Source organism: Pezoporus flaviventris, unplaced genomic scaffold, assembly GCF_033815535.1.
Source record: "Pezoporus flaviventris isolate CSIRO_AGI_PZ_B2104156 unplaced genomic scaffold, CSIRO_AGI_Pfla_v1 ptg000037l, whole genome shotgun sequence".
Classification (NCBI taxonomy): Eukaryota; Metazoa; Chordata; class Aves; order Psittaciformes; family Psittacidae; genus Pezoporus; species Pezoporus flaviventris.
The window spans coordinates 14,854,451-14,881,282 of NW_026892585.1; the positions used below are offsets into that span (position 1 = coordinate 14,854,451).

The following is a 26,832-nucleotide window of genomic DNA, read 5'->3' on the forward strand; positions in this document are numbered from 1 at the left end:
TGGCTTCATATGAAGTCATGTACATACCTGCTGCACAGGAGCCTCATTTGTAAATAAAATAGCCACATGTCACACACTGAGTGAGGGGTATGGGAGGTGAACTGTGTTCTGTTCTGCCAAGTACATAAACTTTTTTGAATGTCACTGGACAATCATGAAACATTGCTTTGCTGCTTTGCTACATGACTTCCCAACATGATCAGCTATTTCGTAATAGTATTTGATAAACTGTTATCCGCATACCCAAATGGTTCATACAGCAATTGGCACCTTTAGGAGAAAGCATGGTGTACCTACCAAAATCAAAGGAAATCTCTTTGCATAACTAAGAAATAGTACATTAATGAAGTAATTCGGTTTGGATTATATGAGCGGAGTCGCAGTTTGGGTTTATGTCAGTTTCCATTTATTTAGTTTATTGACGTAAACAGACATACACCAGTGAAACCAGAAAGGAGAATTTTTTCTATAGAGCGCCATGGGTACAGGGCTGACATTGGGACGTATGAATGGATGTGCCAGCCTGTGCCGAAGGACACCAGGCTTTTGCCCGGTACACCAAAACTCGTCAGTACTTCCCTTTACCAAGCATGTGATGTGTTGCTGTAACACAGAGAACAGATTTCAATCCATCGCCTCCTTTCCCCCATGGCCCTGCTCTTCTCCTATCTAGGGTGGTCACTATTTCTTGATGCTTTCCTTCTGAAGTGCACCCTTCCCTTTTGATGCCAACTCAAAACACCATGTGAACTGGCAGCAAGATGTCCCTGCACAGCTTCTCTGGTTTCTGCTTCATTTAGGAAAGCTTTTGCAACAGCATCACTGCTGCAGTTCCATCCAGCTCATCTCCCTTGGCTTGGGCTGCAGATCTGGTGAACATGGAATTAGGCACCGAGTGAAATGTTGCATTCCAGTAGTAATACCAGAGGTAAACCCCCAAACCTGAACACATGAATGTTACTGAACACAAGCAAATACCTAAGCACCCTGTGTAAAAAACGCAGAAGAGATTCCTGAAATTATTCTTCTTTCCAAGGAGAAGACCTCACCAGCAGAAGCACAGCAGCAAAGGCCACGTGGTGCATTGACAAGGAACAGTGAGGAAATCCCGTCTGCTCTTTGCGTTTCGGCAAAGTTCAAGCAGAGGGAACCAAAACCCCGTTCTTGCACCTCTGGGATCGCCACGCTCAAAAGACTGCCCGTGGTATAAAAGCCTTTATTGATGCAGTCTGAACACACAGATGCATTTACAGGGACGCCCCGCAGCGGTGCCCGGTGCGTGGCCGCCACGGGCAGAGCCATCCCCCTGGGCCTCCTGGGCACAGGCACTGCCTCAGGGCCAGCAGCCCGAAGGCCTTTCTCCAAGACGTGCTGGGAGAAGGGGCAGCAGCAGCAGGGCTGGGGTGGGGTGAGCAGGGCTGCGGGGGGGACCCCGTCTACCCCCGTGTCATAGTGCCAGCACCCGGCAACGCAGCATCACAATGCTCCGGGGCACTATAAGAGCAGCGCTCTCCCCCAGTGCTTTGGAGCTCCGGTGCCAGGCACCGGAAGGGTTCTTGCTCCCAGGCTAGATCAGGCCAGCGGCACTTTGCTGCTCTTGGAAGCCCCTGCGGTGGCGCCAGGTGGAGCCAGAAAAGGCAGCGCCAGCGTCCCCTCGTCCCCTCAGAGGCATAACCAGGCCGGGGACCGGGAGCAGGTCTCGCTCAACGTGCTCAGGGAGTAGCCGATCGCCAGCACTGGGGTCAGGAAGGAATTTTCCCCCGGGGCAGATTGGCACCGGTCCCCGGGGGTTTTTTGCCTTCCTCTGAGCACTGAGCGTGACCACTTGTCAGGGCTCCTCTGGTCCTGCTGCTCTGCCTTATCGCCTGGTGCTCATGCACCACGAAGGTGGCCCCTCGTGTCCTGCAGCTTGGGGGGGGCAGGCTTTTGTGCCCCAGGGCTGGACTAGCAAGTGTCCCTAGGGTTCTTTGCCTCCCCCACAGCTGAGCACAGCCCCTTCATAGGGCTCCTTTGGGCTATTGTAGCCAAAAGTCCAAGGGAACCAAAAGTCTAAGGGAACCAAAACTCTAATATAACCAAAAGTCTCAGCTAAGCTGAATGTGTAAGGTAAGCTAAACTCTCTGCTAAACTCAAGTCTAAGCTAAACTGAATGTGTAAGGTAAGCTAAACTCTATGCTAAACTCTCGTCTAAGCTAAGCTGAAAGTGTAAGGTAATGTAAACTCTTAGCTAAACTCAAGTCTAAGCTAAGCTCAAGTCTAAACTAACCTAAAGTCTAAGCTAAGCTAAAGTCTAAGCTAAACTAAATTCTAAGCTAAACTAAAGCCTAAGTTAACCAAAAGCCTAAGGTAACCAAAAGACTAAGGTAACCAAAAATCTAAGCTAAACTATAGTCTGAGCTAGGCTGAATGTGTAAGGTAACCTAAACTCTCTGCTAAACTCATGTCAAAGCTAACGTAACTTTTGGTTACATTAGACTTTTGCTTTCCTTGAACTTTTGCTTTCCTTGCACTTTTGCTTTCCTTGCACTTTTGGTTACCTTGGAGTTTTGGTTACCTTAGACTTCTGTTTACCTTAGTCTTTTTTTTACCTTAGACTTTTGTTTAACTAAGTGTTTTGGTTACCTTAGACATTTGGTTACCTTAGACATTTGGTTACCTTGGACTTTTGCTTTCCTTGGAGTTTGGTTACCTTGGGTTTTGGTTACCTTAGGCTTCTGGTTACCTTAGGCTTTTGTTTACCTTGGAGTTTTGGTTCCTTTGGAATTTTGTTACCTTAGACTTTTGTATACCTTGGAGTTTTGGTTACTTTAGACTTTTGGTTACCTTGGATTTTTGGTTACCTTCGACTTCTGTTTCCCTTAGTCTTTTGGTTACCTTAGACTTTTCTAACCAAAAGTGCAAGGAAAGCAGAAGTCCAAGGAAAGCAAAAGTCTAACGTAACCAAAAGTCTAAGTTAACCAAAAGTCCAAGGTAACCAAAACTCCAAGGAAAGCAAAAGGCCAATGTAACCAAAAGACTAAGGTGACAAAAATTTTAAGGTAACCTAAATTCAAAGGTCACCAAAATTCAACGGTAACCAGAATTCCAAGGAAACCAAAAGGGCAAGGTAACCAAAAGCCCAAGGTAACCAAAAGTCCAAAGTAACCAAAACTCTAAGACAACCAAAATTCTAAGGTAACCAAAACTCTAAGGCAACCAAAATTCTAAGGTAACCAAAAGCCTCAGCTAAGCTGAATGTGTAAGGGAAGCTAAACTCTCAGCTAAACTCAAGTCTAAGCTAAGCTAAAGTCTATGATAAGCTAAGTTTAACCTAACCAAAAGTCTAACGTAAACAACAGTCCAAGGTAACCAAAAGTCCAAGGTAACGAGAAGGCCTAGGTAAACAGAAGTACAAGGTATCCAGAAGTCCAAGGTAACCAAAACTCCAAGGTAAACAAAAGTCCAAGGTAGACAAAAGTCTAAGGTAACCAAAAGTCTAAAGTAGCCAAAATAATAAGGTAACCAAAAGTCCAAGGTAACTAAAACTCCAAGGTAAACAAAAGTCTAAGGTAACCAAAATCCTAAGGTAAACAGAACTCCAAAATAACCAAAAATCCAAGGAAAGAAAAAGTCCAAGGTAACCAAAACTCCAAGGTAACCAAAAGTCCAAGGTAACCACAAACCTAAGGTAACCAAAAGGCCAAGGTAACCAAAACTCCAAGATAGCAAAAGTCCAAGGAAAACAAATGTCTAAGGTAACCAAAATTCTAAGGTAACCAAAAGTCTAAGCTAAGCTATAGTCTCAGCTAGGCTGAATGTGTAAGGTAACATAAACTCTCTGCTAAACTCATGTCAAAGCTAAGCTAAAGTCTAAGCTAAACTAAAGGTAACCAAAATACTTAGGTAAACAAAAGTCTAAGGTAACCAAAAGACTAAGGGTAACAGGAGTCGAAGGTAACCAAAACTCCAAGGTAACCAAAAGTCCAAAGTAACCAAAACTCCAAGGTATACAAAAGTCTAAGGTAACGAAATTCCAAAGGAACCAAAACTCCAAGGTAAACAAAAGCCTAAGGTAACCAGAAGCCTAAGGTAACCAAAACCCAAGGTAACCAAACTCCAAGGAAAGCAAAAGTCCAAGGTAACCAAATGTCTATGGTAACCAAAACACTTAGGTAAACAAAAGTCTAAGGTAACGAAAAAGACTAAGGTAAACAGAAGTCTAAGGTAACCAAAACTCCAAGGTAACCAAAAGTGCAAGGAAAGCAAAAGTCTAACGTAACCAAAAGTCTAAGGTAACCAAAAGTCCAAGGTAACCAAAACTGCAAGGAAAGCAAAAGGTCAATGTAACCAAAAGACTAAGGTGACCAAAATTTTAAGGTAACCTAAATTCAAAGGTAACCACAAGTCCAAGGAAACCAAAAGGGCAAGGTAACCAAAAGCCCAAGGTAACCAAAAGTCCAAAGTAACCAAAACTCTAAGGCAACCAAAATGCTAAGGTAACCAAAACTCTAAGGCAACTAAAATTCTAAGGTAACCAAAAGCCTCAGCTAAGCTGAATGTGTAAGGGAAGCTAAACTCTCAGCTAAACTCAAGTCTAAGCTAAGCTAAATTCTATGATAAGCTAAGTGTAACCTAACCAAAAGTCTAAGGTAAACAAAAGTCCAAGGTAACCAAAAGTCCAAGGTAACGAGAAGGCCTAGGTAAACAGAAGTACAGGGTATCCAGAAGTCCAAGGTAACCAAAACTCCAAGGTAAACAAAAGTTTAAGGTAACCACAAGCCTAAGGTAACCTAAAGTACAAAGTAACCAAAACTCCAAGGAAAGCAAAAGTCCAAGGTAATCAAATGCCTAAGGTAACCGAAATCCTAAGGTAACCAAAATTCCAAGGTAACAAAAACTCCAAGGTAACCAAAATTCCAAGGTAAAGAAAACTCCAAGGAAAACAAAAGTCCAAGGTAACCAAAAGTCCAAGGAAAGCAAAAGTCCAAAATAACCAAAACTCCTAGGAAAGCAAAAGTCCAAGGTAACCAAAACTCCAAGGTAACCAAAACTCTAAGGTAACGAAAAGTCTAAAGTTACCACAAGCCTAAGGTAACCAATAGTCCAAACTAAGCAGAACTCCAAGGAAAGCAAAAGTCCACGGTAACCAAAAGTCTAAGCTAAGCTATAGTCTCAGCTAGGCTGAATGTGTAAGATAACCTAAACTCTCTGCTAAACTGAACTCTAAACTAAGGTAATGTCTAAGCTAAGCTAAAGTCTAAGCAAAGCTAAAGCCTAAGCTAAACTAAAGCCTAACGTAACCAAAAGTCTAAGTTAACCAAAATTGTAAGGTAACCAAAACTCCAAGGTAACCAAAACTCCAAGGTAACCAAAACTCCAAGGTAACCAAAAGTCCAAGGTAACCAAAAGTCCAAGGTAACCAAAAGTCCAACGTAAACAAATGTCTAAGGTAACCAGAAGTCTAAGCTAAGCTAAAGTCTAAGATAAGCTTTAGTCTAAGCTAAACTACATCCTAAGGTAACTAAAAGTCCAAGGAAACCAAAAAACCAAGGTAACCAAATGACCAAGGTAACCAAAATTCCAAGGTAATCATATTTCTACGGTAACCAAAAGTCTAAGGTAACCAAAAAAGTCCAACGTAACCGAAAGACCAATTTAAACAAAATTCCAAGGTAACCAAAAGTCTAAGCTAAGCTAAAGTCTCAGCTAAGCTGAAGTCTAAGCTAAATTAAAGCCTAAGGTAATTAAAATCGGAGGTAAGCTAAAGTCTAAGGTAACCAAAAGTCCAAGGTAACCAAATTCAAAAGAAAACAAAAGTCCAAGGTAACCAAAAGTCTAAGGTAACCAAAATTCTAAAGCAACCAAAAGTCCAAGGTAACCAAAAGTCTAAGGTAACCAAAATTCTAGGGTAACCAAGATACTAAGGTAACCAAAAGTCTAAGGTAACCAAAAGTCTAAGCTAAGGTAAAGTGTAAAGTCTCAGCTAAGCTGAATGTGTAAGGTAACCTAAACTCTAAGCTAAACTCAAGTCTAAGCCAAGCTAAAGTCTAAGCTAAACTGAAGTCTAAGGTAAACTGAAGTCTAAGGTAACCTCAAGTCCAAGGTAACCAAAAGTCTAAGGTAACCTAAAGTCTAAGCTAAGCTAAAGTCTAAGATAATGTAAACTAAGATAAAAGAACTTTATTTATAAATAAATAAAATATTCTTTCTACCTGTAACTTTAATTGTGTCTGATCTGTTTCAGAATGGAATGGAATGGAATGGAATGGAATGGAATGGAATAGAGTGGCATGGGACGGAATGGATTGGAATGGAATAGGACGTGGTGGGGTGGAACGGGTTGCAATGGGAGTGGATGGAATAGAAGAGAATGGAACAGAAGAGCTCTGATATGTTATGCATATAGTTCTGCATGACAAACTGTGACCTAGGTCTGAGGGGCTATCTGCAGTGCAGGTCCCAGGGGAGGCCGGTCCCGGGCACTGAGGCCTATGAGCACCCTCTGGACCCTGACAGAAGTAGACCTCTGCTCCCCATATTCTCTCCTTCAGACTTGCATGGGGTGCCACTGGAAAGAGAGTACTGGGCCAGAGCGACTCCTTAGGGAGCGCTGCTGTTCTCAGGCTCTTGTGGTTGGTTCTGTTTCTCCAAAAGAAACAACTCAGGCATTTTTAAAACCCAGCATCTGGGGGAAGGGTGGGGTTGGGAGTGGGGGAAGTCACAAGGAAATGAGTAGCTATTGCCCACATAATGAAGATTTGCAACCACGGAGTTCAGGAGCGCACCCTGCTTCAGGCCGAGGGCTCGATCTTGGAGCCTCACTGAGGTCAGAGATGTGGTCTTTTGCTACCCTCTGGAAATCCAGTTGAACTGTTTGAGCACAGAAGAGTTTTAAAAAGCAGTTCACACGTGGTTTTTTGCAAATGTCTTCAGGTGCTCAAATGGCCGAGAGACAATCGACATCTCTCACCCCCATCAGAAGGCACAGGCCTCCTTCCCACAAAGTGACAAAGCCAATGCCTATGATGAGACATGATGCCTGTTCAATGCCTTCCACTAGCGCAGGGCTGGGAAGAAATGTCCTCTGGTATTTCCTAAGCAGGTACTGTTTGGGAAAGAAGGAAGTGGAGAGAAAAAGATTGGAACTTGGAAGAGACCTACGGTGATCATCAAGTGCAACTGCTCAACCACTTCAGGGCTAGCCAAAAGTTAAAGCATGTTATTAAGGGTGTTGTCCAAATGCCTCTGTAACACTGATGGGCACAGGGCACTGGTCACCTCTCTAGGAAGCCTGGTCCAGTTTTTGGCCAGCCTCTTGGCAAAGAAATGCTTCCTGCTGTCTACTCTAAACCTGCCCAGGCACAGCTGTGAACCATTGCCACGTGTCCTATCAATGGATCCCAGCGAGAAGAAATCAGCACCTCCCTCTCCATTTTCCCTCCTGGGGAAGAGCTGTAGAGAGCAATGAGGTCAGCCCTCAGCCTCCTTCTCTCCCAACTAGACAAACGCAGTGTCCTCAGCCGCCCCTCACAGGACATGCCTTCCAGCCATGTCACCAGCTTTGTTGCCCTCCTGGACGCATTCAAGGACCTTCATGTTCTTCTGAAATAGTGGGCCCCAGAACTGCACCCAGTGCTCAAGGTGAGCCTGCACCAGCACTGATTGCAGCAGGACAATCACCTCTTCTGACTGGCAGGTCATGCTGTGTGCGATGCACCCCAGGATGCCGTTTGCCCTCTTGGCTGCCAGGGCACATTGCTGACTCGCACTGAGCCTGCTGCCAACCAGCACCTCCAGATCCCTTTCTGCAGGGCTGTTCTCCAGCCACCCCTCTGCCAGTTTACACTTGTGGCTGGCACTCCTGCATCCCGGGTGCAGGATTCAGCATCTGCTCTTGTTCAGCTTCATGCCGTTGGTGATTGCCCAATGCTCCAGTCTATCTAGATCCCTCTGCAAGACTTCTTGTCCCTCAAGAGAGTCAACAGCACCTCGCAGCAAACTTGCCAATGATGCATTCAACTCCTGCATCCAGATCACTGAACAGAACTGGAACTAGTATTGAACCCTGAGGAACACCACCAGTGACCAGTTGCCAGCCAGATGTAGCCCCGTTGGCTACAACCCTCTGAGCCCTGCCATTCTGCCAGTTCTTCACTCAGTGCACCTTATATCTGTTCATCTCACAGCTGGACAATGTGTTCAGCAGGGTGCCATGAGGGACAGCAGCAAAAGCCTCACTGAAACCTGGAAAAATTATATCCACCACCATCCCTTCACTCACTAGGCTGGTGACCTTATCACAGAAGGAGCTCGAGTTAGCTAAACAGGACTTTCCCTCTGTGAACCCGCATTGTCTGTGCCTGGTGATCACACTGAGTTGCATGTCAGTTTTACACTTCCACATTAAAGGGCATGTTACAATGAACTAAGCGAGGACTAATGATTCTGCCAGGACCCACAGTGCACTGCACTGTAATTTGGGGTGCTGTGTTCAGTGGATTTGCTTACCATCGACATTAACAGACACACACTTGTGAGACTAGATTGGAGAATTTTTTCTGTAAAGGACCACGGGTACAGGCCTGACATTGGGGCCCACGAATGGATGTGCCAGCCTGTGCAGAAGAACACCAGTCCTTTGCCTGTCAGAGCAAAACTCGTCAGTGCTTCCCTTTACCGAGCATGTGATGTGTGGCTGTAACACAGAGAAGAGATTTCAATCCATCGCCTCCTTTCCCCCATGGCCCTGCTTTTCTCCCGTCTAGGGAGGTCACTATTTCTTGGTGCTTTCCTTCCGGAGCACACGTTTGGTGCCAGCTCAGGACACCGTGTAACCCGGCATCAAGCTCTCCCTGCACAGCTTCTCCTGTTTCCTGCCTTCGCTTAGGAAAGCTTTTGCAACAGCATCGCTGCTGCAGTTCCCTCCAGCTCGTCTCCCTCTGCCTGGGCTGCAGCTCTGGTGTTTCACACCGGTGTCTTCAGCACACGCCCTCCATCGCACTGACCAGGAGGGCTGTGATGTGAGGAGTTATTTGCACTAGCCCAGGAGATAGGGAGAGAGAGACAGAAATGTCGATACAGATGTAGAGATGTAGAGATAGAGATGCTACAGCTATAGCTGTAGCTAGAGCTAGAGAAGGGAGTGTTTGTGTATATTGTGTTTTCCTTGTTGTTTCCAAGAGGTGCTTATGCTCACTTTCTACCAGAACTGGGCAGAGGCAGCAGCATTTTCTACTAGTGCATGTGAAAAACAAAGGTGTTCTGCCTAAAAGAACAGTTTGCTCAAAAAGACACCAAATGCCCTCATTTCAGACAGGAACGCAGCTGGGGCTGCCTTCTGCAGCCTGCACCGGCATCTCCAGTAACAATCTCGGGGACTTTCCCTTTTCCCACCCCGACAGACCACTCAAGAAATGAGACCATGGGAGAGAGACCAGCGCTCATTCTGCGTGTCGAGGATCTGAACAAACGTGCTGGAGGGATTTGTTGCCAATCTCTCAATCTCTGCCCTCCACACAATGCCCTTACGTGATGCTTAAATGTCCTACAGTACTGAGTCAGTGACTTGTTTAGCCTGAGCGCTGCAGGGAAAAGCTGCTCAGTCCACGCAGTTCAAACCACATTGGGATCAAAACACTTTATTGAGCTATCGAGAACATGGAATTAGGCAGCAGCCAGTGAAGTGTTGCATTCTAGTAGTAATTCCAGAGGTAAACCCCCAAGCTGGACACGTGAATGTTACTGAACACAAGCAAATACCTAAGCACCCCGTGTAACAAACGCAGAAGAAGTTCCTGAAGTTCTGAACACACAGATGCGTTTACAGGGACGCCCCGCAGCGGTGCCCGGTGCGTGGCCGCCACGGGCAGAGCCATCCCCCTGGGCCTCCTGGGCACAGGCACTGCCTCAGGGCCAGCAGCCCGAAGGCCTTTCTCCAAGACGTGCTGGGAGAAGCGGCAACAGCAGCAGGGCTGGGGTGGGGTGAGCAGGGCTGCGGGGGGGACCCCGTCTACCCCCGTGTCATAGTGCCAGCACCCGGCAACGCAGCATCACAATGCTCCGGGGCACTATAAGAGCAGCGCTCTCCCCCAGTGCTTTGGAGCTCCGGTGCCAGGCACCGGAAGGGTTCTTGCTCCCAGGCTAGATCAGGCCAGCGGCACTTTGCTGCTCTTGGAAGCCCCTGCGGTGGCGCCAGGTGGAGCCAGAAAAGGCAGCGCCAGCGTCCCCTCGTCCCCTCAGAGGCATAACCAGCCCGGGGACCGGGAGCAGGTCTCGCTCACGTGCTCAGGGAGTAGCCGATCGCCAGCACTGGGGTCAGGAAGGAATTTTCCCCCGGGGCAGATTGGCACCGGTCCCCGGGGGTTTTTTGCCTTCCTCTGAGCACTGAGCGTGACCACTTGTCAGGGCTCCTCTGGTCCTGCTGCTCTGCCTTATCGCCTGGTGCTCATGCACCACGAAGGTGGCCCCTCGTGTCCTGCAGCTGGGGGCGGGGGAGGCTTTTTTGTCCCCAGGCTGGACTAGCAAGTGTCCCTAGGGTTTTTTGCCTCCCCCACAGCCGAGCACAGCCCCTTCATGGGGCTCCTTTGGGCTATTGTAGCCAAAAGTCCAAGGGAATCAAAAGTCTAAGGGAACCAAAACTCTAATATAACCAAAAGTCTCAGCTAAGCTGAATGTGTAAAGTAAGCTAAACTCTCTGCTAAACTCAAGCCTAAGCTAAGCTGAAAGTGTAAGCTTATGTAAACTCTTAGCTAAGCTAAAGTCTAAACTAAGCTAAAGTCTAAATTAACCAAAAGTCTAAGGTAACCAAAAGACTAAGGGAAACAGATGTCGAAGGTAACCAAAACTCCAAGGTAACCAAAAGTCCAAAGTAACCAGAAGCCTAAGGTAACCAAAAGTCCAAAGTAACCAGAAGCCTAAGGTAACCAAAAGTCCAAAGTAACCAGAAGCCTAAGGTAACCAAAAGTCCAAAGTAACCAGAAGCCTAAGGTAACCAAAAGTCCAAAGTAACCAGAAGCCTAAGGTAACCAAAAGTCCAAAGTAACCAGAAGCCTAAGGTAACCAAAAGTCCAAAGTAACCAGAAGCCTAAGGTAACCAAAAGTCTCAGCTAAGGTCAATGTGTAAGCTAAGCTAAACACTCAGTGTAAGCTAAGCTGAAGTGTAAGCTAAGCTAAACACTCAGTGTAAGCTAAGCTGAAGTGTAAGCTAAGCTAAACACTCAGTGTAAGCTAAGCTAAACACTCAGTGTAAGCTAAGCTGAAGTGTAAGCTAAGCTAAACACTCAGTGTAAGCTAAGCTGAAGTGTAAGCTAAGCTAAACACTCAGTGTAAGCTAAGCTGAAGTGTAAGCTAAGCTAAACACTCAGTGTAAGCTAAGCTAAACACTCAGTGTAAGCTAAGCTAAACACTCAGTGTAAGCTAAGCTGAAGTGTAAGCTAAGCTAAACACTCAGTGTAAGCTAAGCTAAACACTCAGTGTAAGCTAAGCTAAACACTCAGTGTAAGCTAAGCTAAACACTCAGTGTAAGCTAAGCTAAACACTCAGTGTAAGCTAAGCTGAAGTGTAAGCTAAGCTAAACACTCAGTGTAAGCTAAGCTGAAGTGTAAGCTAAGCTAAACACTCAGTGTAAGCTAAGCTGAAGTGTAAGCTAAGCTAAACACTCAGTGTAAGCTAAGCTGAAGTGTAAGCTAAGCTAAACACTCAGTGTAAGCTAAGCTGAAGTGTAAGCTAAGCTAAACACTCAGTGTAAGCTAAGCTGAAGTGTAAGCTAAGCTACTCAGTGTAAGCTAAGCTAAACACTCAGTGTAAGCTAAACACTCAGTGTAAGCTAAGCTAAACACTCAGTGTAAGCTAAGCTAAACACTCAGTGTAAGCTAAGCTAAACACTCAGTGTAAGCTAAGCTAAACACTCAGTGTAAGCTAAGCTAAACACTCAGTGTAAGCTAAGCTAAACACTCAGTGTAAGCTAAGCTAAACACTCAGTGTAAGCTAAACTGAAGTGTAAGCTAAGCTGAAGTGTAAGCTAAGCTGAAGTGTAAGCTAACGTAAACTAAGATAAAAGAACTTTATTTATAAATAAATAAAATACTCTTTTCCCCTCTAACCTTATGAGTGTCTGATTTGTTTCTAAATGGAATTGAATCAGATGTAATGGGATGGAATGGAACAAGATGGGATGGAATGGAATGGAACAGAATGGGATGGGGTGGGGTGGAATGGGTTGCAATGGGATTGGATAGAATAGAAGAGAACAGAAGAGCTCTGATATGTTATGCATATAGTTCTGCATGACAAGCTTTGACCTAGGTCTGAGGGGCTATCTGCAGTGCAGGTCCCAAGGGAGGCCCGTCCCGGGCATTGAGGCCTATGAGCACCCTCTGAACCCTGACATAAGTAGACCTCTGCTCCCCATATACTCTCCTTCAGACTTGCATGGGGTGTCACTGGAGAGAGAGTACTGGGCCAGAGGGACTCCTTAGGGAGCGCTGCTGTTCTCAGGCTCTTGTGGTTGGTTCTGTTTCTCCAAAAGAAACAACTCAGGCATTTTTAAAACTCAGTATCTGGGGGAAGGGTGGGGTTGGGAGTGGGGGAAGTCACAAGGAAATGAGTAGCTATTGCCCACATAAAGAAGATTTCCAACCACGGAGTTCAGGAGCGCACCCTGCTTCAGGCCGAGGGCTCGATCTTGGAGCCTCACTGAGGTCAGAGATGTGGTCTTTTGCTACCCTCTGGAAATCCAGTTGAACTGTTTGAGCACAGAAGAGTTTTAAAAACCAGTTCACACGTGGGTTTTTGCAAATGTCTTCAGGTGCTCAAATGGCCAAGAGACAATCGACATCTCTCACCCCCATCAGAAGGCACAGGCCTCCTTCCCACAAAGTGACAAAGCCAATGCCTATGATGAGACATGATGCCTGTTCAATGCCTTCCACTAGCGCAGGGCTGGGAAGAAATGTCCTCTGGTATTTCCTAAACAGGTACTGTTTGGGAAAGAAGGAAGTGGAGAGAAAAAGATTGGAACTTGGAAGAGATCTACAGTGATCATCAAGTGCAACTGCTCAACCACTTCCTGTCCAGGAAGTCTGTTCCAGTAATGCTGTCATCATTATACAACTCATTGTGAGTGCAGCAAATGGAACAGAAGAAAACACAACAGAAGAGAATGGAACGTAATAGAACAGAACAGGATAGCTATGATGTCTTATGCATACAGAGTTGTAGAATAGTTAGGATTAGAAAGATCATCTAATTCGAACCCCTTTCCATGGGCAGGGACACTAGACACTAAACCATGTCATCGAATACTGCATCCAGTCTGGTCTCGAATACTGCCAGAGATGGAGCATTCACAACATCTTTGGGCAATCAATTCCAGTGCCTCACCACCCTCACAGTAAAGAACTTCTTCCTTATATCTAATCTAAATTTCTCCTGTTTAAGTTTAAACTGTTCTCCCTTGTCCTGTCACTACAGTCCCTAATGAAGAGTCCCTCTCCAGCATCCCTATAGGCCCCCTTCAGATACTGGAAGGCTGCTATGAGGTCTCCACAGAGCCTTCTCTTCTCCAGGCTGAACAGCCCCAACTTCAGCCTATCTTCATATGGGAGGTGCTCCAGGGACTGATCATCCTCATGGCCCTCCTCTGGACTTGTTCCAACACCTCCACATCCTTCTTACACTGAGAACTCTAGAACTTTACACAGTGCCCCAAGTGGAGTCTCACAAGAGCAGAATAAAGCTAAGTAGAAGTATTTTCTCCTCCGTGCTCTTTTCTCTGACTCGTTTCCAATTTCTGATTTGTAGAAGTTGAAAATACAAAGATTCAACCCTTGTGCCTGCTACATACTTAAGTTTTCATAACTCATCTTCAGCTTCCCAGAGGATAGTCAGTCCTACTGGGAAATATACAGCTCACTGTTATATTTCACTGGGAAATATAACTGTTACAAGCTCACAATAGAAACTGAGAGATTTAGGAAAAAAAAAAAAAAAGTTCACCCACCTTAAAGCAGTGACAAAGCCTACACAAACACAGGTATAAGTATAATGGGAAATTAGTGCAGGACAGCAGTGCTAAGTTCTGCTGTACAGGTAAGAGATCCACATAAGCTTTTTAATTTCAAAACATTAGTTCATATACACTAACAGTCTTTAAGAACTGCACAGTTCAGAACATCCAGCCTTCCTTCCACAACTGCAAGTAAGTATATGAGTGAGTTGGATGTAAGACCTACAACATCCTATATGTCCTATGTGCCCTACAGTATTCATTTAATGCCTGTAGGTTAAAAAGACCAAGAACATACTGAAAAAAAAAACCAACCTAGTTTTAAAATGCAGCACAAGCAGCTTGCCAGGAAGCTTAAGTGTATTATCAACATCCTTACCCCAAACCCAGAAATTGTGAAGTATGCAGGATGCACTACGAGTACATTTGCATGCTATCAGAGAAGGTAAAACACCAGAAGTGCCATGACTGGCAGCACAACTTGGGACAGAACTTTTTCCTAACGACAAACTTCACAATTGGTGAACACTCAGCTAAAAACTGCCTCCACCAGCAACATAACATTTTTCAATATCACTGGTAACAATCTCAACCTTGCTGAAGTCCTATATTGGGCTGCAGTCTATAGAGAGCATTTCAGGATGAGACACTACCCAGGGTGGTACAGCAGGTGAGAGAGTCTGCTCCTGACCTGGTAGGTGACCAGTGGAAACCCCAAGGCCTAGGATTAAATGGAACCCAAAGACAGCAGCACACCCTAACAAATGTTATTTTTCCACAGTTCCCTCAAAAGTAGCACAGCACTGAGGTATTTTGGAACAATTACCCTCATCTCAGCAGAAGAATACATTAGCACAGCCACAGGTTTCCATTTCCTTGCTACATCCTTCAGTTCTTCCAGATATAGAATTAGGCACAATGTATCATCCCAAAAGGGTACTGAAGTGTTGACTCTATGCCAGCCACAGCCCTCTTTCCATTCGCTATCAATGGAGTGATTCTTCATAGCAGGAAGCTTCTTGCACAGCTTCTTTCATTATGTTTCCTCTAGGCTGAAACAGGCTCCACATCAATTTAACTTCTACTTTCCTACAGGGAAGGTACCACATCTGTGATACAAGGAAGACTGACTTACAGTGAATTGGTAGTCTTTCAGTGCCAACTATGAAGATTTCAAATCTCCTCTTCTTTTACAGCAATGAAACTCTGAGCAATTCCATTAAGCAAGATGAGGAAAGCTCACATGACTCTTGCGCTCGATCTGAAAACCAAAAGAAGAAGTAAAACTTGCTGCTGTATTGTCGTTTCATACCTGGGAAGCACAAGGGAGATAAAGAGGACAATATATGAATATCTGGAAAAAATTTTTACCTTTTTTTTGTGTGCCCCCTACGCTCCCTCCTCCCCGCCCCCAAAAAATTAATTCTCTAAAATACAGCATCAAGAGCTGTATCTTCCTCTCCTGAAAGAGCCATACTAGAAGTTCAGGTTTGCAACATTCTCCTATATAAGCAAGCAACTAAGTCTTAGTCTACTAACACGCTAGCAGAGCAATGCATTTTTAACAGAAATCTTTCTTGCCCCAAGGATCCAGAATTCTGCACAAGTGTGTAACTCTGAGGGTGCAGGGAACCCATGCAAACATCTTGTCAGCACAAAGAAAAAAGAACGTTGCGCAGGAAGAGACGCCAGAGGTGCTACTCTTTGACAAACTCATATAATTATTCAACTGTTGCTTTGAAGAAACCAACATGCTGTTCTGACGTGCATGTCCAGTGCACCTTTTCTGAAGTCTATCCAAGTTTATAGTTTTAGCAGCCTGCAGGACGACTTCTCTGCACAATACGAACGCTACCAAATAAATCATGACAAAGTTTAATGTGCTCAGTTTGAGCTCATTAGTTTAGCCTCTACATTCATGGTTCTTCAATTATTTCATTTGAATTTCTACTGAGTCAGTAGATAGCCAAATCAGCTTGATGATAATCTTTCCAAAAGTCTGTAATCAACACCAGGCACACCAGTATGTGAGTACCACATATTCACTATTTACATAAAAAAAGAGCGCATCAATAAGCTTCCTCTTGTGCTCTGAGACTTTTGTGATCTTTCTTCAAGATCAGTATGAGAAACTGAATTCCTCAAACTATTTGTGTCCTAGATTGAACACTGGTATTCACTGTTATAATTTAACTTTTTTCTTAGTTATTATTTCTATGTGCTGTCAACAAACCACACATCATTTCAGTGATGGAACTAAATTATTCTGCATTTCTTGAATTATTGACATTACTGCATCGGTTTAGTATTTTTTGAAGTGTTAGAATATTTTCAAAGGAAAAAAAGTAATTTTCCCTGTTTTCACCTTACTGAGCTTTGAGCAAGATCTGCCTTATCAGCTGTCCACATTTAATAACTCCTAATTTCATGTTTACACTCAATTCCTTGCTGCTTCTTTTTGTTACATTCCTCAAAATGCCACTGCCCTCAGCTAGTCTGGAGTCCAAGCTTCTGTGATTTAATTTCATGATTAGTTTTTAATGTATAAACTTGTGTATTTTTAATAATCCAAAATAAAGGGTGGAAGTTTTTAAAACTAGAATAAGAAAAAACTTGTGATGTCTTAACTTGGATATTTTAGATTAATCTAAGGTTCTTTTGTTTGCGCTGCCTTTTAAGATTACAGACCCAATAAGAACCTGTTGACATTTTTAGCCTGTAGGAGCATGCAGTGGGCAGACGCAGCTGAAATAATAACATATTTGAGTGGTGAACCAGCTTTATGATTTTATTACTCAGACTTTCCCAAATCTATGGCTGGCATTTTTCCCAGTAACTCACAAATTAAGCTGTTCTATATTTGAAACTTCCACCTAATCATATCCTAAAAAACTTCTCCTGTTTAAAGCAACAAAATCACCCCACAATAAGCCTTCATCTGAAAAACAGTGCCTTTAATTCTTTGTGTTATTTCAATGAACAATATAAGAGTAATATAAAAAAAAAAATCTGATATACATTATAGACAATCACGTTTGTTATCAGGAGTATATTACATAACACACTGAAATAGCAGGGACCCCAGAGAAACCCCAAAGGAAAGTGACAGATACAAAGAACCACAACCTAATATTCTCCTTTACTAGGCACATGAGGCCATTAGCAGTGCTGTGCTACCTTCAAACATACATTGGCATAAAATAAAAGTTACAAAAGAAAATAAGAATCATAGATTCACAGAATGATTTTCACTGGAAAGGACCTGAAGATCATTCAGTTCCAACCCTCTGCCATGGGCAGGGACACCTTCCACTAGACTGGGTTGCTCCAAGCCCCTTCCAACCTGGCCTTGAACGCTGGCAGGGATGGTGCAGCTGCAGCTTCTCTGGGCAACTTGCTCCAGTATCTCACCACCCTCACAGTGAGGGTTTTCTTCCTGAGTTCTAATCTTAATCTACCCTCTTTCAGTTCAAAACCATTTCCTGTTGTCCTATCACTACATGTTCTTGTAAAAAGCCCCTCTAAAATAAATATATTAAAAATAAGTAAATCACTAACCCCCAAAACAGCAAGGAAAATAATAGAGCTTTTCAACACAGCCCACCAAGTCAGACTTTATGCAGCAACTCCACATGCTGAGGGACAGGAAAGGGCAGTTGTCACTTCCACCATTTCAATCTTAAAGCCTTTATCAATCTAAGAGTTACCTAAAACAATAACTAGAATTTTCCACTTAATTATGCAGCCCCCTGCATATGAGTTCGATGTTGTCTTCACAATTGCAGAATCCATGAACTCTACGCCATCCAGGACAAGCCAAATGCAGGGGCCTTATTTTTGACTGGTGTTTCTAAAGCTATCAGGGAACTGAGGCTTGTATCAGCCACTTAGTCACCCCATAAAGCCAACTAATGCCTTTGTTGTTCCACAATCTTCCCACATTTTTGAACACACAGGAAGTCTTCCTCCTCCCAAAAAGAAATTTTCCCTGAAACTTGATGGTCCAAAAGAGGTTTCATGGTCCCCACTACTCCCCAGATCACTGGGTTGCAGCGACCTAGTCTGGTTAGTGAGCACAGGGATGCACCCATATGGCATTTTGTTTCCTAGTATTTTGCAATACACATGCATACTTTCTAAAATCATCTGGGAAATTCGGACCAGGTTAACTGCACTGCTGATGGATTTAAAACTATTTTTTTTTACTTCACTGGCACAAAAGATAAATCCACACTTGCAGAGACATACAAGCATTAGAAAAAAAATCTATAGGCTGGTATGTTGGAATAGAAGGATAAATTGAACAATAAACATATCCCACAGGGGGTGACTACAGCTCATGTGAGCATCTTATTAGAGGGATGCTCTTTTAATGCAGAAGAGAGAAAATTAATTATATGGTACCCAAGGAAAAAGAAGAATGAACATTGACCTTTTAACAACTCTACAACACATCCATTAAGCTGTTTTGTACTGTATTAGTTCCGAAGAAGCTACACATTTCTGAGTATTTCTGGAAGAGCCTACCAGGAGTTTAACAACGACCTGATCTGCCAATACTGTAATTTGGTGTAAATCTGCAACAAGCAGGTTTCCTGGGGAGGAACCAGCCAATTCTCTCTCTTCTCAAAGTTAGCCATTTATTTCTGCTGCAACATCTACTAAAACAAGTAGCAACATGACTACAGCACACATGAAAGTATGAAATTAATCCAGTTAATAACTAACCAGGAAAAATGCCAGATTTTTAGTCACACTGTTTTGCTGAACCAGTTGACCACATGAAGCTGCTGCCAGCGTGCAGGAGGTGAAAAGAGTATATGAGGCAACTGCAGACAGGAGGGTAAAGCAGAACTACCCCTTTCAGAAGCAACACAGGATTATGCTGGTTTAGACAAAAAATGGAACTAGGAACAGAGTGATAGACAATATAAGAAAGCAAGTGATTTATCCAAAACAATCTGCAACAGACATGCCTTCTAAGATTTAGAGTTCCATGAATGAGGCAAAGGCTAACAGTAATACCGAGTCTGACTGAAACCAAATATTAAAATCTTGTAGTTTGCATGATGGATAAGCTAGTTAAAAGTGTTATTATACAGTGCTAGCTTTAACTGCTCTGAGCTAAATATAGCTTCCAGAATTTAATAGCTCCCCCTCAGCTTTTCTGTCTTTCCAGGAGGGAAAAACCTTTCCCATTGGAAAAAAGCACGCATGCACATTACCACAGAGAAGCAGGAAGCAAATCATTAAGATGATTATGTTAGAGTCTCCAACACTCATTCAGAACTCTTACTTTCAAGAGACCTATTGCTTTCCTGTTCCACCCCTCTGGTTCTAATTACAGCAGGTGATGGAGCACACACACCTGCACCTTTCAAACTAAGCCATTTTGTTGCTTTATTAGCAGACTACCAGATCTTGCTCACCTCATGTTTCCAGTCAAGATGTTGCCTTTACCAGCAAGCTGCCCTCGTACCCACACACTCCTGCTGCTTTGCTAGACACCACAGCAGAGGAAGAGAAAGAGCAAGTCTCCTGTGCACACACACACAAACACACAGCCTGACCCTTCCCCTGCAGCTACTGTTTTGGCATAACATATGAGGGGTTCCAAAGTCAGCTATGGCAGCAGACACCGCAGCACCCCAATAAAGGTGTGAAACAAGTTTGCTCTTCTGCCTTCTTATACCAAACAAGGATTTAAAAAATTTAAGGAAGAGCTCTACATAGCAGGCTTCAGTTTCTCTCTCTGAGCTGTGGGTTCCAGGCAGAAAAATTTGCCTGACAGCTAGAAATGTGTTCTACGGATTTAGCGCTTCTGTTTGTTCACCTTTGGTTTGGAGCTCATTATAGAACTGAATGATTTTTCTACAATCTGCAAATTTCCTTCTTTCCCCAAACCATCACCTGGCTTGTGCCCTCCACCTATTTTCTCTCTGGTTTCATCCATCCTCTTTTCTTTACTGAGCTGAACTCTTCATTTTTTAGAGTTCTGGTCTTTTATCATCCTTGTCTTTGGTGAGGAAAAGAATAACACAGCTTATAGAAAAGATAGTATTTATCAGAACATATGAATTGCTGAATGCCAGGAAACAGGGCAGCTGAGACTCCAGGATTGCCTGTGTTAAAGCTGAACATGCACTGTAGGAACACCAGCTGGAGGTGTACCAGGAAATATCAAATACACTGAATATGACCAAAGGTAGAATGCCACAGCTTTTCCTGTCCTCTGACCTACCATTTCTGAGGTGCAGACCAGGCTGAATAGAACAGGTTAAAAGAACTATGTCCATCTGTTGCTTAAGAGATTTTAAAAGTGACCCTGCTCTACATTAAACACCCATGCTCCTCTTACTCCTAACTGAACTGCTGTAGAACAGAAAGGCTTCCTGCTGTCAGTGCAGGCACAAACAGACTTCATTTACCCACTTCTGATAAAGCACAAAATCACGACACTCTTTGCCATCAGGATTTTTCCTTTTGGTGACAAACCAAAATGTGGATAAATAGCACCAAAAATAGGGATGAATACTGGAGGCACTTTGCATATTAGACCCATCACCCTTACAGATGGCATTTTTACGACCGACAATCACAATCGCCTATTTAGCACAGATGAGTGCTTAAAAAAATCCCTCCATAACAATATATATAACATCATGCATATACAACAGATAAATATACTCTTAGTGCTGTGTTAACTGTCATGAATCAGATTGAGTGACCTAGAACTCCACGGGGCTCTTCCTGGCTGAGGTGTTCCCACTCTCAGGCAGTGGCAGCAACGTAAAGGCACACAGGTCTCAAGCACCCAACTACCTCTCACCCTCTTCCCACATTTAAAACCCACATGTAAGGTGCAGCAAGTAGAGACACCCCACATGCTGCTTTTGAGAAATTAGTAGAAAAACCCACATAAGTGGAAGGATAGAAGAACAGTGGAGATCAGCCAAAGCAACCACGGCATTAGTCTGGGAAAGTATACAGGCTAAAGCAGCATCACGTAACTCTCCACTAAGTCTGGATCTGAGGATTAGCAGGACAGAAAAAAATACCAGAAAAAGGTAATTTGTTTTCTTGCCACGAGTAATACCAGAGATGTTTCACTTTCATCTCCAAAATTTGAATACCTATGTAAGTATATCCCTTCTTTTCGTCTTCGTCTCATGTGTATACACAAAAACCCACAACAAAGAAAAAAAGTGCTTCATCAGCCTCAGGTCAGGAGAGTTGAGGCCTACACATCCCCAATACTTTCACAGAAGCCTTAATTAAAAAGCAGCTATGGTAAAACAATAAGATCCATCAGTATATATACACTATCCTTCCAGGATCCACCAGAACAAATTTATCCAATCCTGCAGAAGCTGCAACCTATTCACACTACGTTTACTCAGAAAATTTTTCCTGCAGAAAACAAATAAACAGATGGCCAGTTATGATGCCTACAAATCCAGAATCTATTTACCAGATGCTTTTCCCTACATCTGGACCTACAAAATTGCCTTGGCTGTAGCAATAGCTGCTGAAAACCTATTAACAGTTACTACTATATCTGTGACTTTATGTGGGAAAAAAGAAGATATATAAATATTTTCACTGAAATACACCTATTCACTTAGCTTGATTTATGGAGCACCTCCTGTATGAAGATAGGCTGAGAAAGTTGGGGCTGTTCAGCCTGGAGAAGAGAAGGCTGCGTGGAGACCTCATAGCAGCCTTCCAGTATCTGAACGGGGCCTATAGGGATGCTGGGGAAGGACTCTTCATTAGGGACTGTAGCGATAGGACAAGGGGTAATGGGTTCAAACTTAAACACGGGAAGTTTAGATTGGATGTAAGGAGAAAATTCTTTCCTATTAGGGTGGTGAGGCACTGGAATGGGTTGCCAGGGGGGCTGTGAATGCTCCACCCCTGGCAGTGTTCAAGATCAGGTTGGACGAGGCCTTGGGTGATGTGGTTTAGTGTGAGGCGTCCCTGCCCACGGCAGGGGGGTTGGAACTAGATGATCTTAAGGTCTTTTCCAACCCTAACTATTCTATGATTCTATGTTTATAAAACATATTAAGTCATTTAAGTGAATGCTTTGCAATTTGATCAAATGATTCATACATGTCACCTTTCCCCTCCCTCCTTGCACTTTATGTATTTCCCTGCTGATCTGAAGCTATATTCTTTCTGGGTGTTCAAGATTACTTAAGATACAATCAAAGAACAGAAGCGGGGGGACAGAATCTAGATATTATTTACATGGCAGGGCTTCAAACAATTGATACAGCTGTATCTCAAGGGATTTGATAAAAAAGCATTAAAATAAAGAGGAGAGAGAAAGATAGGTGAAACACAACTCAGAACCACTGAGCAGGACTCTCCTGCTGATGGACTCTCATCCAAGAGACCTTTAGGACAGAGTGACACACACAGGGAGGGACCTGCAGATGAAAGCGAGATGTGAGAGTAGTTGGGCACCCACACCATCACCACATCTACCCTCTCTGCACTAGCAAAGGAAAATGGTGATATGGCCAAGAAGGGCTCTTACTTTTGATCATTTGAGAAAGGACTGAAAGTTCAAACACAGATGGGAGCAGGGGTCAGGCAGACATGTAGTCTGCCTGGTAAACAGGCATGGCCAGATAAAACATTGAAATAGTATAGCCTCTTTTAAAGCGCGCAAAACTAATGGGCTTGAATTAAATAAAACACTAGATATCATAGGGACAACAGAGCCTTACTGCCAAACACATGCTGAAATGTACATGCTATTCAGAAAAGCCAGCAGAGGTAGGGGTAGTACGTATCTACACCACTTAAAAACTGTGATAGATTTAAACAGTCCAAACATGCCGCTACAGAAGAACAAACATAATCCAACTGGGTTCAAAAAAAAAAACACCTGAGAAAAAGATCAGCCGTGCTCAGAGTGCTGAGAGTCTGCAGTAGATTCCAAGAAGTCATGGAATTTTGGGGCTGGTATGGATTTTATTTTATTAGAATGAAAAATACCACACTGAGTTGTGCATTACAGGAGATTAATTTCTCTGACTCAAGCGAGTAATAAGCAAAAGGAACGAGTTTAAGTAGTCAGGTGGACTGAGGAATTCAGACTGTCTGAAAATGCTGAGCTGCTGCTTCATTAAATCTGCAGAAATAAATCTGGAAATGCCTCACGGGATCCAGAGTGCGGTAGACAACCTGCAAGAGGAAACAGGATTAGCTAGATAAATAGCTTCTCCACAGCTCCCAAAAAGGCAGGGAAGGAGTTGACTAAAGAAGTTGCACTTCGCATGTTAAAGAACAGAATAAAGTTAAAACTGTCCAAAAATTGATTTAAAAGATCTTTAAAAAAAGTTCGTCAACAACACATTGAAACTAAGTGAAGAAGTAACCTGGCAGTGAAATTTTCTTAGTAAAGAAACAAAGACAGGATGTCTACTATGAAACAGGCCTGGAAACTTCACACAACCTGCATGGAATCAAAAGTAACAGCTTCCTGAGCATGAGTTGAGGAAACCAGATAATACTGCCATAGATTTCTGCAAGAAAAGGCAGATTAAATTATACACCTAGTTGCAAACATAGCTTTAATGAATTCTCATATTACTGTGCCTACTTCACCTCTAGGCAGTACAGACATTTAAACTCCATAATCTGTACTTCTAAAGCAGACAGAAAGAGAGCAGGACGTATTCTGAGATACGGGAGAGCAAACATAATACCTGCCTTTAGAGTTGGAAGTGAGGGGAGAAAAGCCAAAAGTAATTAGCCCTACTACAATCAGTAACATGCAGGATTTCAGAGACAGAGTCAGAAGGAAATACCAAAGTCAACGGTAACAGATTAGTTTTTTACAAATGACAAGAAAATTCTGGATCTCTCATCTGGACCTAACAACAGCTGCATTAAAAAAAAAATAACAAAGCTGGCAATAATCTTATTTAGTAGAAGAATTGCAAAGTGACTAAGTAGCTGGCCACAGAAAACGATAAAAAAATATCAGGCTGGACACAGATCATGGGAAAAGGTTGCCAAGAATTATCTTGGGGCTAGTTTTATTTTATAGTCCTACTAGCAGCAAGGGAATGAAGGTATCAAACCATACTGAGGCACCCCTGATGCATCAAACAACTAGAACACCAGGTGAGAAGAACCACATGAACAGAAGCAGTACCAAGAAATGCAGTTCATCACTCCTGAAGGCAAGGTCAGGACCCAAGGAGTAAGACAAGGAGAAATTTTTCTGACATCTGGAGCAACCAAGGAAGAAAAGGTACAAACATACATGAACTGACTACACATTCGCTCCATCACCAGTTTGACGAAAGACGGTAAAGAGAAAAAACCTACCCTTGACAAAGTAAGACATTTCCTACAAAGACATATAGGGAAGCGTTAAACAAGTCATTGCATATGGCCCTGCCAGCATTTAAACTAATCAGGAAACGAAACATGTCACTCAAAATACACCTGAGATCAATGCAAGATCATGCAAGATTGACAGCAGAATACTGTCCTGAAGTGAATACCATGAGCATATGCAGTCAGCCCCATCACAAGATTTTCTGCATCTCTTCAAGTCTAAATGCAAGTTTCCTAAAAGGACTGGGGGAAAGGAAGAATCTCCCCACATGAACAAAGCAAAAAGTTAACCAGTTGACAAAGACTCAGAGGGAATGCAGATGCTCTTATAAACACTGAGATAGTTTCAGACAGGCGTACAAAGTAGTCGTGGATACATTTAGCCAAAATCCTGGAATAAAAGTTTTAGTCAAAGCAGGGAAGTTTTGAAACAGTTTGTTAATGAGACACTTTGGGGTAAAGCTCTGACTATTTTATGCTTGGCCACTTTACAAATAGGGATATACAAATGTATTGACTGCAACAACTACTGAACATAAGCATCTAGGAACTCTTCCAGTCCTGTGACGTATCAGTACAGCCTCTTTCAGCAGGAAGCCTTTACATACCACTTACCAATGTTACTATTGCTGATTTAATCTGGGCTGCAAACTGACACTGCTTTAATACTCTAAAGTTTCCATTCATAAGAAGAAATTATTTCAGCTTTACTCACTTGAATGCATTTCTTTTGTGAATAATGCTTTGTTGGGTTTTTTGAAGGCATATTAATTTCAAAAAGTGGCAGATCAAGTCTGCTGTACTCTTCAGAATCTAAGTTTAGGCTACCAGAGATAAGTAGCTTCTACTACATCAGTTCCAACAATGGAATTTGTTGATATTTTCTTCTTGACTTCATGTTAACACTTTGCATGTCCATGCCTTCCCAAAGATGATGACTGCAGTTTTCCGAGTTCTGGGCCTCAGATACACAGAAACGAGAGTTTCAGACCCGCCACTGCACGGAGGAATCAGGGAGATCAGAACAGTTTTCTTCAATTCCCTTCTTCAACAACCCCAATCCAAGCAAAAGTCTAGCCAATCTATGCCGCGTGATTTTTGCTTGCACGCCTCCATTTCACAAAACATTCTTGCATGCAAATGCTCCAGTGGTGTTCACAAACAGGGCTGAACACTTTCCTAAAGTCACTTGCTTGTATTTGCTCAGAACACCTCCCATGATTTTCAAGGGTCAAAAACCCACAAGAAAGTAAAAAAATCAGTTTGGTCAACCAGAATAAGAAGCGAGAATTAAAGTTAAGTACACTGATAAAAAAAAAAAAAAAATCTGATCTACTGCCCTCTATACTTACATTCCTTACCAAATACCACCCTTCCTCTCAACTGTAGGTGCATTAGGGTGGGCTAATATAGAAGGTATGGTTTTATTGATGAAGTAATGCCTAACAGATGCACAGGCTACAGATTTTAAGTAACCCACTGCAAGGTTGATCAAGTGGCAATGCACTTGCAGACTGTTAAGCAATAACATTAAGAATGAAAATCCCTCAAGAATTCAAGTTCTGCAAGATTTGAGTGCTGGGAGACAGGCCATAGCAAGAAAAGCATTACACCTTTCTCATAGTCAAGAGACAAGCTTTTGTTTTTTTAGATTAGAACATAAGATTCACTTCACAGCAAGCAAAGATGATCATTTTGCAGAAGGGCTCTGCAGACTGAACTGCTATTTCATAGTTTGAGAAAATCAGAACTCTCAAACCAGAACAACTCTCCTCCTGCGCCAAACAGAGGGTGTGTTTATGCTATCATTCTAGTCGCATTAATGTACATAATGCGAGCTCATCTGGCAAGGAACATTTGTTAGTTCAATGTGAACTGTCATTATCTCTGGATTATCAAGACTGAAATGGCATCTACAGATAGGAAGAAAAACACGGATGTTATCAAATGCTGAGCCATACCTCTAATATGGTCAGAGGAGGTGGAGCTGGTCTGACACTGAAGGGAAAGAGTGGTTTTGGTAGGAGGCTTGCCAGGCTGGTCAAGAAAGTTTCAAACTAGATGTGTTAGGGGAGGGGGGCATCATTCCATCCCAACACACCCAGTCTGCTGCCAGCACCTATAGTAAATGCTTGGAGCAATGTAGAGATATTCCAGCCGCTTCAGCCAATGAGCCACCTTCATTTAGAGCTCGGCTGAGATACCTCTACACAAATGCCCATAGCATGGGGAACAAACAAGAGGAATTAGAGATGTATGCACGTCTATGGGGGTATGATATAACAGGCATTGCAGAAACACGGTGGGATGGCTCCTATGACTGGAGTGCTGGAATGGAAGGTTACAGGCTTTTTAGAAAAGACAGGCCTGGCAGGTGGGGAGAGGGAGTTGCTATTTATGTTAGGGATAGGCTGAAGAGTACAGAACTCTGTTTGGGGACAGGTGAGCACTCAACAGAGAGTCTGTGGGTCAGGGTTAAAGGGAGA

General features: G+C 43.2%; 1 protein-coding gene across 4 annotated transcripts in view; it reads right to left on the reverse strand.

Annotated features, from left to right (window-relative positions):
• The window catches only part of OSBPL3 (oxysterol binding protein like 3), a 97,182-nt gene that overhangs the window by 58,857 nt on the left and 11,493 nt on the right, over positions 1-26,832 (reverse strand). For all 4 annotated transcript variants that reach the window (XM_061464797.1, XM_061464798.1, XM_061464796.1 and 1 more), the window contains one exon: positions 15,120-15,245. The gene's annotated coding sequence lies outside the window, so the exon portion shown is untranslated. The remainder of the gene's footprint in view (positions 1-15,119; positions 15,246-26,832) is intronic.